Source organism: Petaurus breviceps, unplaced genomic scaffold, assembly GCF_028583685.1.
Source record: "Petaurus breviceps papuanus isolate PSGF00001 unplaced genomic scaffold, PetGlider_PUasm1.0 90842, whole genome shotgun sequence".
Taxonomy (NCBI): domain Eukaryota; kingdom Metazoa; phylum Chordata; class Mammalia; order Diprotodontia; family Petauridae; genus Petaurus; species Petaurus breviceps.
In genome coordinates this window covers 4,980,719-4,995,949 of record NW_027187358.1, presented here as the reverse complement: position 1 = coordinate 4,995,949, position 15,231 = coordinate 4,980,719, and the positions used below count along the sequence as shown (strand labels likewise).

The following is a 15,231-nucleotide window of genomic DNA, read 5'->3' as shown; positions in this document are numbered from 1 at the left end:
GCTTAAATAGACTTGGGGATCATTGGGTTTGGGAGAGAGTAAAGATAAAAAGGTGACAGATTTAGAGCAGGGAGGACATTTTGAAGCTAAGCCCCTCATTTTACAGGTGACTACATTTAGAGGAGTTAAAATGACTTGCCAATCGTCCCAATGCCAGAAGTATGTGAACCCAGGTTTTTCCCAACTCCAAGAAAGGAATATGTGTTCCTGGGCAAAACAGTATGAAGTTGCAGGACCTGTTATTACTCCCATTTTACATCTGAGGAAACTGAGGCCAACAAGGGTTAAGTGACTTGCCCAAGGTCTAATATGTATATAACTAATATGCTATATATAGCTATCTATATAGCTAATATGTGACTGAGGCTGAATTTGAACTCGGGTTTTCCTGACTCCAGGACTAGTGCTGTATCTACTACAAAGGAGGGGAGGGGGAAGCTTTCATCAGGTCAGCTAGGGCAAGTTTCACAGAGGGAGGCAGCATCATGTTGGAGCTACAGTTGCAATTTATTATTGTAGCACTTACTGGCCCATCTCACTACAACTTACACATGAGAACTCCCAGACAGGCCATAATTCTCTGGAGTTTCACCCATTTAAAACCATAGCTCTGCTAACATATTTAGCTCCCCCCAACAGGGTATTTATTATCTTTTGCTGGTCATACAGAGAAAGTATAAATACCTTAAAGCTCAGGCATTTAATAAAGGGCTTAAGAAGAAGAGTATTTCCTCCAGAAACCTAGGGCACATTGTCCCTTAAATGTGTATAAATGGAAGGGTAGTGTAGGGAATACATGTGCATGTATGGCTAGGATACATGTGTGAAAGGGTACACATGAAGGGAGCACTTGCAACTAAGATGCCCTTTTGGAGTGACAACTCACACTTCTTTTTTTTTTTTTTTTTTAAGCAATCGGGGTTAAGTAACTTGCTCAAGGTTACACGGCCAGTTATTTCTGGGTGTGGTGCTGAGTGTCTGAGCCCGGGATTTGATCTCCAGGTCTTCTCAACACTGGAGCCAGTGCTCTTACTCGCTATGCTACCTGGCCGCCCCAGACAACTCACACTTCTGATGCTATAGGGCCACAAATATCTTCCAGTGATGCCATATTGTTCCTGCTGTGCCTGAACTCCAGTCAGGGATGTGCTTATAAATGTTTAACAACCAGCTCTCCAAGAAAAAAATGTATCATGACACACTGTTAAGTTTAATCTGCACCATTAACATCCTCCCCATTAGTTTCTTAAGTCTAGACAATCAACAAAACAACAAATTAAACCCTGATTTTAGTGTTTGCCTATTTATAAGGTGTAAAAGCTCACACTGAAAATTTAACAACTGGCTCTCAATTTGAGCTGGATACAGCACATCCCTGAACTAATGGTCTCATATAATGCATAGTCTTTGCCAAGCATGAAAGCATCTTTACTGGGAATGTAGATGTGACATGTTGCTTCTCTTGTGTTTTGTCCCCTATGGTCTCAAGTGGCCACCCCTTCATGCTCCTCCATTGGACCCTTGGTTGCTGGTTGTCACTTCCAGGGACAGTTCCACTTGGCAAAACGTCATGGAGCTTCTCATTGATCACAGCTTCCAAAGTCAGTTGGATGTCTTAGCTGAGACGTTTTCTCTTCTCCTAGGAGAAAGAATTGACTCTGTCATGTCTTCTTTGGATAAAAGCACAAGAGCTTGACCTGTTCTAGAAAGTGAGGCCCCTTCTACACCTAGTCATCAGACTAGAGAAAAACCCTTAGTCACCTTTTCCACCCCATGAGAGACTTTCAGTGCTCCAAGAACTGACTATGATGGACTTTTCCTCTTCAAAAGAAGTCTTCATTTCAGGGACCATAATCTTCTCAATAGTACAACTAGTTAGTTAAATAGTGTCCCCAGAGAATAAGTCTATTTTTAAACTTGAATTTTCTGATCATCAAGGACAACCTCTCTATCCCAAGACTCTTCCTGATTAAGGATTAGATATGCCTTGTTAAAATACCATTTAATGTCTAATTGCCAGAATTCACAAAATTGGCATTATTGTCCTATTCCAACAATTTTTCAAAACTCCCAATTTTTCTTTTCTTCCCATACACATAAATGGGAGGGAGACAACCAAGGAACAAATGCCCCTAAATAGGGCCACTAAAAGACTTTGTCCTTCATCTCAATTCTTTATTTCAAATGTCTGTGTATAGGTATGTGAATATATGTATATTATATGTGTGTGTATATATATGTATGTGTATACACACACATATATTCCAGCAGTAAGCCTTTCTAGAATTTCAGCAGGTTCCCTACACAACAGACATTTCTTAATAGCCTAGGAGATGTACAAAGTTTAGTTAAAACATGCAACTGCCATAAAGAGGCTTATGGATTAGCAGAGAAGGAGAATGAATACAAGTAGTCATAACATATAATATTATATAATGCTTACATTAGAGAGTTACAAAATAAAATGCCATGTGAAGGGTGAGTTGCCAGGTTGTTAGTGTCCAATGACATCAGGAAAGGCTTCCTGGAGACGTTGGCATTGGGATTTGCTAGGTGAAGAGGGGGAAGAAAGGCATTCCAGGCATAGAGTACAGCCTAAACAAAGACATGGAGGTGTGAGATTGCAAGCTACCTTTGGGCCCAATTCGATTAGTTAGATGGTATGAAGGGAAATGATATAAGATGATTCTAGATCACATTATGGATAGCCTTGAAAACAAGGAAGAGGAGTATCAATTTTACTTAATAGGGTCTAGGGACCTGCTGGAAATGTTTTCTCCAAGAAGAGATGTGACTAGATCTATATGTAAGTAATATTATTTACAAACAGACTGAAGGATAAAGGATGAGGAAGCAGTAGATATAAGAACATTTGTAAAGAGGGGAGGAGACAATAAGCACTTATTAAGTGCCTACTGTGTGCCAAGCACACTAAACTAAACTAAGTGCTTTACAAACACACCTCATTTGATGCTTAAAACAACTCTGAGGTAGGTGATGTTATCCCCATTTTATAGTTGAAAAAACTAAGAGGAAGAAAGAGGCAACAAACAATTAATAAGCACCTACTTATGTACCAATCACTGTTGTGAGGGCTTTACAAATATTATTTCATTTGATCCTCATAACAACTCTGTGAGATAGGTAGACAGAGGTTAAGTGACTTGCCCAGAGTCACACAGCTAGTAAGATGTCTGAGACCATATTTGAATTCAGATCTTCCTAGCTTCAAGCCCTTCTATGTTCTATGCACTTCTCTACTATAAATCTAGAGTTGACTAAAACCACAGAGGTTATCTGATTTCACTCTATCATTTTATACTTGAAGAAATCTTGACTAAATATGACACATAAGTGGTAATTAGGTCCTATGTTGAGATACCATCTCACACCTATCAGATTGGCTAAGATAATAGGAGGGGAAAACGACAAATGTTGGAGGTGACATAGAAAAATTGGGATACTGATACACTGTTGGTGGAATTGTGAACCAATCCAACCATTTTGGAAAGTAATCTGAAATTATGCCCCAAAAGTTATAAAGCTGTGTATACCCTTTGACCCAGCAATACCACTATTAAGTCTGTTTCTCAAGGTGACTAAGGAAAAAGGCAAACTTCCTATATGTTCTAAATATTTATAGCAGCTCTCTTTATGGTGGCAAAATTGGAAATGGAGGGGATGCCCCTCAACTGGGGAACGACTGAACAAGTTGTGATAAATGACTGTGATTGAATGTTACTGTGCTGTAAGAAATTATGTACTCATTTATTTTAGAAAAACATGGAAAGATTTGCACAAAATAATGAAAAGTGAAATGAACAGAACCAAGAAAACATTGTATACAGTAAAAGCAATATTGATCGAAGAATAATTGTGAACAACCAAGTTATTCTGAACACTATAAATACTCAAATCAATCCACCTCCAAAGAAAGAACTAAAGTATTAAAGTACTAAATAGTAGTACATATAGTATGGTTTTTTACATATATTTACCATGTTTCCCTGATAATAAGACACTGTCTTATTAATTTTTTTGGACAGAAAAACACCAGAGGGCTTATTTTCAGGGGAGGGCTTATTTTAATGAACATTGACAGCAATTTTAATAAACAGGTAAATGTGAACAAAAAAATGTACCTTTATTCAATAAGCAAATCACTGGAGAAGAACAGGATGACGCGCTCACTGCTGCAGCTCTGATTGGATGCAGCTCGGAGCGCAGCATGTGTTTCCCGGGGTTGGGGGGGGCGGTACATAATGTAGCGTGTAGCGCAGGGGATCACCTTCACTACAGTAGCAATCTCAATAGGGCTTATTTTCGGGGGAGGGCTTATTTTAGAGGAATCTTACACAGTAAGGGGAGGGCTTATTTTCGGGATAGGTCTTATTATCGGGGAAACACGGTATATGTCTGTGTCAAATTATGACCTTCTCTAGTGAGGGGTGGCAACAGTAGGAGGGAGGCAGTTCAGAACTTAAAAGGTAACAAATAAATAAAATTTAAATTTTTGAAAAGAGAGTTGATCTAAGCATGCTGGTAGAGTTTACCATGTAAATGTTTGGAAAAAGTTTGTTCTAAGCCTATGTTGTGCTTGTCCTTCGTTTTCAAAGAGGACCATGGCATCAGGGAAATGATAATATGACTTGAAGTTGACTTTGATTTGAGTGAGGAAGGGCTGTGCAAAGTCACCAGCCTCACTTTCTCCTCCAGAGCCATCTGGATCCAGTGACGAGATACTCATCAGGATGACAGGAGATGACCTAGGATGCAATGGGAGGTCCTGGCCCTTTTAAGCTAAGGCCTTTTCAGGTACTCATTTCGAGAGAGGTAATGCCCATTCAGTGAATAGTCTTATTTAAAGGGATGACCTCTTTAATTAGAAAAAAGAAAAAGATTAAACTGGGAGAAGACCTAACCTATCTAAATGCACAAAGGCAGGAAAGGACAAGATAAAAAAAGCTAATCCCATTTTACTGAAACAAAGAGTACATGAAGGTTAAAACACAGTGAAAAAAAAAGACTGGGAAGGTAGATTAGGTCCAATCATTGGGAGGGGGGGATCTGAAATATCAAGTTATATAGTTTGTATTTTGTTCTGGAAGTAATAGGGAGTCATAGAAGGTTTTTGAGCAAGGGGAAGATGTAATTATTCCCATTTTCATAGCTCTTAAAAATTTAGAAAGCACTTTCTTCACAACCATGAGGGAGGTATTGCAAGCATTATTATCCCCACTTTCTGGGTGAAGAACTTAAAACTGAAGACAATTTAGTGACTTGTCCAGAGTTACACAGCCAGGAAGGTTTGGAGCCATAATTCTCATCAGGACTTGTGACTCCAAAACCGACTCTTCCTACTGTACCACATCATCACAGATAGACTTGTGAATCCATGCAGCTATTTTTTTTAGCAACTGTATGGAGGATGGACTGATAGCAAAGAAATTGGAGGCAGGAAAGGCAGTTAGGAAGTTATTAAAAATAGTCTGGGCTAGAGGTGATGAGGTTGTGAACCAAGGTGGTAGCAGCATGAGCCAAGACAAGGTGACAGATGCCAGAGATGTTGGGGAAGTAGAATCAGTAGGAGTTGGCAACTGACTGTTTATGGAGAGGGTGGTGACATGAGAGGGTAAGATCAGAGACAAGTAGGGTTTCAGGCTTGGATGACTGAGAGGATGGTGGGACCATCAAAAGGAATAGGGAAGCTGGGAGAAGGGAGTGGTTTAGGGAGAAAGATAATGAGTTCAGTTTTTTACTTTCTGAGTTTAAGGCACTAATACAGTATCTATATGGAGATGCCCAATAGGCAGCCTCAATTGTGTATCTGGAGATCTAGAAACAGATTAGGGTTAGAGACATGTGGATTTGGGTCATCTGCATGAAGTTAATCATTTAAAAGCCCTGATTTTATTTTGCTTTTAAAATAATCTTAAATTTTAAAATAATTTTATATTCAAATTTTAAAATGTTTAATTTTAAATGTTTTTAAAATTAAAAATAATTTTACATTTAAATTTCAAAATAATTTTTTCCAAACAAAATTCTCCCATCCCACATTGAGAAAACAAGAAAAATAAAACCCATGTTACAAACATGCATAGTCAAGGAAAACAAATCACCACATTGTGAAGAGATCTGATTTTGGAGATAGAAGATCCATGTTCAAATTATGCCCTAGTACTTATTATCTGTTGGGCAAATAATTTTACATCTCTGGAACTCAGTTTCTTCATCTGATGACCTCTAAAGCTCCACCCAACTTTCTATGACCTCTGAAGTCATGGCATTGGGTGAGATCACTGAGGGAGAGAATATGGAAAGATAAGACAAGGAGACTGAGGACAGAGCCTTGGGGGACACCCACTCTTAGGAGGAAAGATATGGACCAATGAAGGAGACTGAGAAGAAGCCATTGGACAGTTGGGAAGGGTCTTTCAAAAAGAAAGCAATGTGATGGAAACCAAAGGAGGAGAGGATCCAAAGAAACTAGTGGTCAATTGTGTTGAATGCTATAAGAAAATCAAGATGAATGAGGACTTGGAAAAGATCCTTTGATTTAGTGGCAAAGAGAACAGTTTCAATAGAGTGGGGAGAACAGAAGCTAGAACAAAGAAGTCAAGGAGTGAATGGATGGTGGTGATGAGGTGAAGACATCAAATGTAAATGGCTTTCCAGAAGTTCAGCAGTGAAGAGGAGGAAGGAAATAAGCAACTTAAAGTCTAGGAAATTTTTCTTTTCTTTAAGTGTGGGCAACTTGAATAGAGGCAGAGACTTAAAAAAAAACAGTAGAAAGGGAGAGACTGAAGAGGAAACAATCAATAAGCTGAGGTTCTGTTTGTTTTAAGGTCTATGTGTGATGATTATGGGAATTCAGGAAGGCACTTGTGGGATTGTGAAAGAATTCAACACACATGGTCCCAATTTTTTTCCAGTAAAATAAGAGACAAGACCATCTACTAAGAAAAGAGGTGTGGGGTAGGAGTCAGAGTGATGTGACTAGTATGATAGTCAATTAGAAATGAATGGAATGTGAGGGTGTAATATGGTTAAAAAGCATGAATTTCTAATGGACTGTATTGATTTCATCAGGCTTTGAAACACTGCAGAGCCTCCTGACTGAGATTCATAATCACTCAAAATATGCTTAACTATCCACATAGGAAAAATCAAGTGGATGAAGAATTACTCTTGCCTCGATTAGGATATGGAGTTAAATGGAGAGCCAATAGATATGGCCCTTCTGTTACATATGTATTGGACAAACTGCAAATGGAAAATGAGTTGGACCCAAAATTGAATAGGAGGAAGAGAACCTTTGGGAAATTTCCATTTTTTTTAATGACCTCAAGTTTCATCCTGAAGCAAAGACCTGTATGAATATACAAATATTGATATATTAGATAGCTAGATCGTATATTACAGTTTACTATGTCCAGGAATTATGCTAAGTTCTGGGAATAAAAGTAAAAGCAAATAAGACTATCTATATACACCTCAGGGCAGCCAGGCAGCACAGTGGATGTAGCACCAAGCCTAAAGTCAGGAAGACCCTAGCTCAAATCTGGCCTGAGATATTTATTAGCTGTGTGACCCTGGGCAAGTCACTTAACACTATTTGCCTTAGTTTCCTCATCTGTAAAATGAGATACAGAAGGAAGTGGCAAACCATTCCCATATCTTCAACAAGAAAATCCCAAATAGGATTACGAAGAATTAGACAACAACTGAAATGACTGACCAATAAAAACATATACCCCCATCCCAAGAAGCTTGGATTTTAATGGAGGAAGACAACACACATAAAAGGGAGTTGGGACTTAAGAAAGAGAAGGAAGAGGGGAAGAACAAGGTTTCTGGAAAGGAGGTAGATCAAACTGGAAGTAAAGTGAGCATGCCTGGGGCCCCTCATAAAATGTGGAAAGGACTAAGGACTCACTCATCCTGAAAGAGGTCCTCAGAGTAGAACTATCTTCAAGATAGGAAGGCTGCTAGTGAAGAGGTGGGGAGGCTCAGAGAGTGAACACTCAGGAGTGTGGTATGATTGCTAGATAATCAATCAACAAATATTTGCTGAATGCCTACTTCATGCCAGACACTGCGCTAATAGCTGGAGATACATGTGCAAATGATTTCTACTCTCTAAAAAGTTATATTCTAACAGAGGAAACAAATACATTTAAAAAATATGTGTATCATAAAGGGAATAAATTTATATGCATGCATAAATACATTCAAACTTCTATATCTATATGTGTATGGGTGTTTATATACACACATATGCAAAGTATTTAAATACAAGGGAGTTTGGGGGATCAGAAAAAGACTTCATTCATAAAATATTGCCTGCATCTCATCTTAAAGGAGGAAAGAGACCATGAGGAAGATAAAAGGAGGGGGCTTATTCCAGGCTGGGAAGATGGCCAGTGCAAAGGCTCAAAGAGAGGAGATGAAGTCATGTAAACACTATAGTCTCTGAAGAAAGAAAATTGAAAATCATGCAGTGGGAGCATACATGGACAGAAGAAAGCCTCAACACATTACAAATGTAAGCCAAGTCCTGAAACCTATTATTATAGGACTTTTTTCTCATTGGTGGAGATCAATATCCCTGGGGTCATGCAAAGAATAATGAAGGAAAAGTAGAGCAAAGCATGTTGCAAAAAGAAGTGGATTGGTCACATAGTAAAAGAAGTAAAAGTAATGGATAGCCCGTTGTCTCCATTAGTATCCTAAGAATTTTCCCTAGTTTCAAAAGAAAATTTCCTCACTATGTTAGATCCCTTTTCTCTCTCCCCCAGGAAGAACTTACAAGAGGGCATGGACAAGGAATGTCCAAAGGGACAAGATCACAGATCCAGGTAAATACCAGTACAAATTAATGACTTTTCTAAGCAACTGTTAGGAGAGGTAGGAAAGGTGAATGGTGGTGCCAGCATGGTTAGAGATTACTGCCTATGGGTAGCAGAAGTAGAGAAACAGTAGAATAAAAGGTTTAAATGTTGAAGTGGTTAACTATAGGGTTAAGATTCTGAAAGGAGGGACTTAAACCCAGAATAGGGACTAGAGACTGTAACTAGATTTTTCAGTCCCTTGACTGTCACTATGAGGACAAAGAACAGGCAAGTGAGGAGGCAACAGGAAGTGGAAGGACAGGAGTTTAAGACTGGGAATGGTGGGGAGGGTGCATTTATTAAGCACCTACTATTAGGCACTGTGCTAAGTGCTTTACAAATATCTCATCTGATCTGTTTTAATTAGGGGGAAATTTTCAGTTTTAGTTGGAACAGTTTTCTGTGATGGCAGGGTCAAAATTGGCTGAGTATCTTGTGTTTAAGAAGATAATTTCAAAAGCAGAGGAAGTAGTCTTCCTTTCATTACTCAGAATTTAGCAATTAATATTCACAAAAGGGATGGGCATGGCATAAAAGTTGCCATTGCACCACTCAAAAGTGAAATTCAAACCTAAGCTATTCAAAGGGGGCTAGTTGAAGAATACAGCATAGGTCTCCATGTAATTGGAAGGATATTGAAACACAACAACTCTTGACAGTCTTCCAATGCTTGTGGTGAGCCTTGGGGTCTTATCAACTCTCCAATCTGGGGAGGACAAGCAGAAATAGGTCTTTAGTAGAAATTCCCTTCAGTTAAGTAAAATTTGAAACCTAATCACTTTTGCTTAAAGAGAGGAAAAGTTTGGTTTTTTGGTATGTTTTTTTTTTTATGTCACTTATCAGCAAAATCTTGCTTCACAATCTAGACTCCTAAATTTGGGAGAACTGATTGACTAAGCTGAGCTCATGGTTAGTCTTTTGGGAAACTCAACCTTGGCACACATTCAACACCCTCAGCAGGCTCAGGAGGAGGTAACATTTGTCTAGAGAGGAGGCCTATGTTGGGCAGTTTCTCATAATTAGACTAAAGCTATCATACATTCATTAACCTTGAGAGGCTGTCTTCTCAGACTGTCTAGTCAAGGGCTTAATGAGTATTTGAAGACCTCAGAAGAAGCGACTGTTAACAGGAGACTTCTTGCATAAGTAACAGAAGGAAAAACCTGTTGAACTTTTTAGACCAGATAATAAGTTCCAGGAAGTTATGATCTACTTCAAAGAAAACTATTAATACTTAGGTGGTGCAATGGATAGAGCACTGGGTTTTGAAGTGTTTCATACTTAAATCTTGGCATCGTTGAATTACAGAGAATGAGGAGGAGAGGGGCTTGAAGGAGTGAGAAGAGTACTCTGGATGTTGGTATAATGGCATGGAGATATAATTGGATGGTGCAACCTTCAAAGAAAAGAGATTGAATGACAATGGTGGAGAAGGATCTGGAAGTGGCAGTGGAGAGTACAGAGGATGCCAACTCCAACCCTCCCTGGCACTGTAAGTCAGTGAGCATGAGAAAAGGAACAGCTCAAGTACAGGAGGGTAGAGAGGAATTTGGTATCCTTAGGGAAAAAGAAACAGATTTGGGCTACAGCCAAGAGATGAAGGGATAGAAGAGTAAGAGAGCAAGGATGAATAGGAGTAGAACCCTAGAGCAGGGTTAGCCCATCAAGAGGGTAAAGTGGAAAGGTCAAACCAAGATGGACAAGAACAGGTGAGGGGAGGAGGGAAGGCCGATCTGCACGCTTTATGTCATTATCCTGGAATGAGTCCTCTCTGAGCCTAAGGCTCCTCCCAATGGAGACTATATCAGACAAGGGCTTGTTTAAGAGAAAGGTCCATCTGTCCCATCAGACAAGGCGTTTTCAGAGTTTCATGCTGGTCACTTGCTATTTAACCTTGAAGAAATGGTTTTATTTCTCTCAGACTCAGTTTCCTTGGGTCAGTCTGGGAGCTCTCATATCTCTTTGATCACCAACAAGCATTTATTAAGGGCTTACTATGTGCCTGGCATTATGTGCTAAGTGCTGGGGGTACAAAGATAGAGAAAAACAGTCTCTGCCCTCAAGGAGCTCACAGTTTAATGGGGGAGACAACGCACAAAGGACTATGTACATACAAGATATGTGTCTGCCTCCTGACTCAGAGGCCGGAGCAGGGCTGCCCATGGCTTAGCAGAGTTAATTCTCCCCAACCTCTCCCTTTACTTTCTTTCTCCCCAAACTGACCATGTAAATGTTTGTTCATGATCAAAAGGCTCCCATGGAGGCCGGTGGAGCATCCCTGATTTCAAGCAGACTCCCAGCCCAGAGCTTCTATCCTAAATTTCTATCCTATCTATTCTACTAGATCTTAAACTGGGCTGGGTGGGTCACTTAAGGAGGACGTGCAGAGAATGTAGAGCCCTACCCGTACTCCCGGCCATCTGCCTCCAAGTGTGCTCTCTCTGTCCCTGACTGATCATCTCCCAAGAAGGGGGAGGGACACAGGAATGCAGGGCCAGAGGGCCTCCAGGAGGCACCACCAATTCCTGGAAATCAGAAACAGCCTTGGAAAACCCCTACGGGTGTGGTTCTTGCTCTAAGATGCCGCTGGGCGGGCCAGCCCAGCCAGGCACTGAATTCCCATTCCCCACTGCTGTTTCCAACTGCCTCCTCGTCCTCCACAGCAGCTCAAGTGTGAAACCACAGCTGGGAGCTGGCCAAGGGGGGCTTGAGTTTCAGCACAAATGCTTCCCACGCCTCGGCCCTAGGCCAAAGCCTGCCTGTGGCCAATCTCCAGAATCTGAGGCTGGGAGGCATGAAGACCCTGTTCCAGCCCCACTCCAACTCATTCTGTTATTTCCTCTATTGCTGAGCCTTGGTTTCCCTGTTTAGAGACATATGGATCTGCCACCTGAGGAAGGCTTCTCTAGGGGTGGAGAGAGAGGCTAGGGTCCTCTAAGATCCATGGAGGCTCATCTTAAAGCCCCCCCTAACAGCAGTGACACAGGAGAGACCTAGGCTGAAACCAGCAGCTGTCGTGTGGAAGTAATCCCTGTTGCTTCACTAATAAACAACAGAATACAATGTCCTTTTCTGAAGAGCCGAGGAAGACCCTTCAGGCATTTGAGGGAGAGCGCAGGCCACCTACCACAACAGAGGAAAGAGGAAGTTATGACACTGATGACTTGAGGGGTCAGTGTTCATAGCTGAGAAAATTCTTGACCCTGTCAACTTCTCCAACATCCCCTTCTGCCTAAGACTGTAGGGATTCAATAGAATCTTACAGCTGGAGCAGATCTTAGAGTTCATCCAGTCCTGGCTGTTCATTTAACAGACAAGGAAACTGAGACCCAGAGGAGGGAAGGGGTTTATCCAACACAACATTCTAATTGGTGGCAGAACTAAAGAGAGATAAATACTAAAGGAAAAACCTTAGACAGCTCAAGGAGATCCCAAGAGAAGTCTGGCCCCTAACACCCTCAGGGATTAGTCAAGGACATATCCAGACCCAATGGGGAATGCAAGGCAGAAGGTCTTATCCATTAACCTGAGATCCCCAAGGACTCCACCCCACTATCCCTGAGGAGAGAAAGGAAAAATGCAAAGCCACTGGCCCTTCCCCCAAAGGACTTCCATGAGGGACTATTTCCAAATAAAAATAATCTCTTCTATCATGCTAGGCTCATCCCAGGATACTGAGATGACACCCAAACCACCACCCAAAAGTCAAAGGGGTCGAAATAAATGAAATATTATTTCCATTCAGGCTTAGAGAATATTTGGATGTTCCAGGGTTTGTTTTTGCTGATTCTGGTGTGATTGAGTTCACAGAGCTTTAGTGTTTGTGTGTATCTCTGTGTATTTGTGTGTGTTGTTGTTTCTGAAGAGCTCTTAATTCTGTTTGTAATTTCAGTTTAAAAACAACAACAGCAAGCAATATGTGGGCTCATTCATTTTGGAGTTTGCCCTGGTTTGGGGTTCATGGTTCCAACAGATTCAAAAGCTTGGACAAAGAAGGATTAGAACTGGCTGTTTAGACAAGGTATTCACCTTCTTTGTTCCATAATACTCGATTGATCCCTCAGTGCTAACACCTTTCTTTTGCTGATAATCTCCACTTTATCCTGTCTCTAATAGTTTATTTTCACCTAGTTGTTTATATATAGTCTTCCCCCATTATACTGGGAGATCCTTAAGGGCATGAACTGGTTTTTGACTTTCTTTCTATCCCTAGTGTTGAGCACTGGATATATAATATTAAACTCACACAGATACTTACTAGCTATGCAACCCTGGGCAAGTCCCTTAACCCTCTTTGCCTCAGTTTCCTCATCTGTAAAATGAACTGGAGGAGGAAATGGCAAACCACTCCTGCCAAGAAAACCCCAAATGGGGTAAAAAAGAGTCGGAATGAAATAACTGAACAACAGAATTAGGTCATGAAGAGTTGGACAGACTGAAAAATGACTAAACAACAGCAGGAACTTAACTTGTACCTTAGATCCTGAAAAATGCTGGGGTTGGGCTAGATGGTTGGTTATATGTCTTGTCTGCCCAAATCCCATAGAGAAAGGAGGGATTCATTGAGATAGCACAGGGGCAGTAGAAGGAACCTCAGGTCCAGCCTTTATCTTGACCAGCAATATAGCCCTGGAAAACTCATTTAATCTCTTTGGACCTCACCTTCCTCATCTGTAAAATAGGGTTAATAATACCTGCTGTAAAGGGGGGCACATTCCCTCATGAAGTTGTTGATGAGTGCTGTGATGACTGTGATTGTTTAGAAGACAAGGGCTGGGCTCAGTTGGGAGCTGGAATCGGAGGCAGAGACTTACCGGAATGGTAGAATCCTTTTCATTGTCTTCTCAGTCAGACTAGGACCACTAGGCAGAGCTTCAACCAGGGAGGGGTAAATGGGCCCAGGGCGTCATAATATAGAAGGTATTAATAGAACTACTATGTGTCCATGATTCCTTCCCCTTGTGGCTGCATCCCAGGTGAGTGCCTTTCTGGGCTGTTCTCACTCTCCTTCCACAACCTGTAGCTGCCTCCCCAGCAGCAAATTTGTTTGTGTACCAGGACCTCCTCTACCCTAAGTAGTATCCCAAGATCCAAAGTCTCTTCCTCTCTTCATCCCTTGTCTTGTATTACAGAATTGCCAGATATGACTCTTCCCTCAAAGAACACCACTGGATTTGAAAATGGTGGCCCTGGATTCAAATCTCATATTTGCTGTTTTCTACCTATGTGATCGTGGATGAATCCTTCTACATCTCAGAGTATCCATTTTCTCATCTAGAAAGTGAGAAGATTAAACTAGATAGCTTCCATGGATCCAAATCAAAATCTAGGATCTGCTTTACCACCTCTACCACCACCACCACTATCACATACACCACTACCATACACACACACACACACACAGAGGCATGCACACATAAGCACACACACATACGCACATACTCACAGAGTCCTTCATTTCCAAATATTCCTAACAATGTGGACCAAATTATCTTGATTTGGGGTGTTTTAAAATCCAACAGATAGAATTATTTTCTCCTCCCAGAAGGGGGCAAAAAAAAGGTCAAGGGCAGTAGAATAAAGGTAAAAGAGAGATTTCAAGAACAGCTCCCTACCCAGAATGGAGAAGCCAAAAGTTATTCTGGTTTGGGTAGAGTCCTACAAGACCAAGACCACAGGATAAGGACAGAATTTCTCACCTGATTTTACAAACACCCCCACTGAGGCCTCCTCGTTGGGGGTATCAGGAGTATAGTCACAATTTCCTCTCTTCTTTCTCCCCCACCATCAGCCCAGCCAGAAATGAAAGCCAAATAAAATCGGCTATGGCTATTTTAAAATGAAACAAGCCTGTGAGAGGGAAAAATAGGCTCTGGAGTCGTGAATACGCTTTTGTGTCTCCCTTTCTCAATAGGCTTTGATTGAGAGCTTGGTAGGTTCCAGGCCTCCAAGGCCTCATTTTCAATGGGGCATTTAGGAATTTCTTTTTACAAAATGAAAATAGCCAGAGTTATAAATATGGTACAGGTCCCAGTCCTTGGCTGCCACTGCCCACACAGTAACTCACCCCAGCCCAGTTCGTACATTTTATCTTTCTTTCTAATGGGGCTGCCTGTTCACTGACTGCAGCACTCTGGGGGGAAAGGGCAGTCACTGTGTCAGAGAAGGCATGAAAGAACAAAATCCAAGAATTACAATGTCCCCTTCATTTAGGAGATGGGTTATCATTAGTGGCAATGAAATAATTTCTCCAACCCTGTTGACTTCCTCCTTCTCTGCCCCAACTCCTCCTATTCCCACCCCAAGACCCCTGGAACAACAGTATGGTTCAAAGTCC

The 15,231-nt window shown here is 41.1% G+C and overlaps 1 long non-coding RNA gene across 1 annotated transcript; it reads left to right on the top strand.

Moving 5' to 3' along the window:
• The first annotated feature begins 8,614 nt into the window (after positions 1-8,614).
• Positions 8,615-14,577, top strand: LOC138148775 (uncharacterized). Its single transcript, XR_011165156.1, has 4 exons — positions 8,615-8,861; positions 10,203-10,386; positions 12,787-12,915; positions 14,027-14,577. It is a non-coding gene; the product is annotated as an uncharacterized lncRNA (long non-coding RNA).
• Positions 14,578-15,231: the final 654 nt, after the last annotated feature.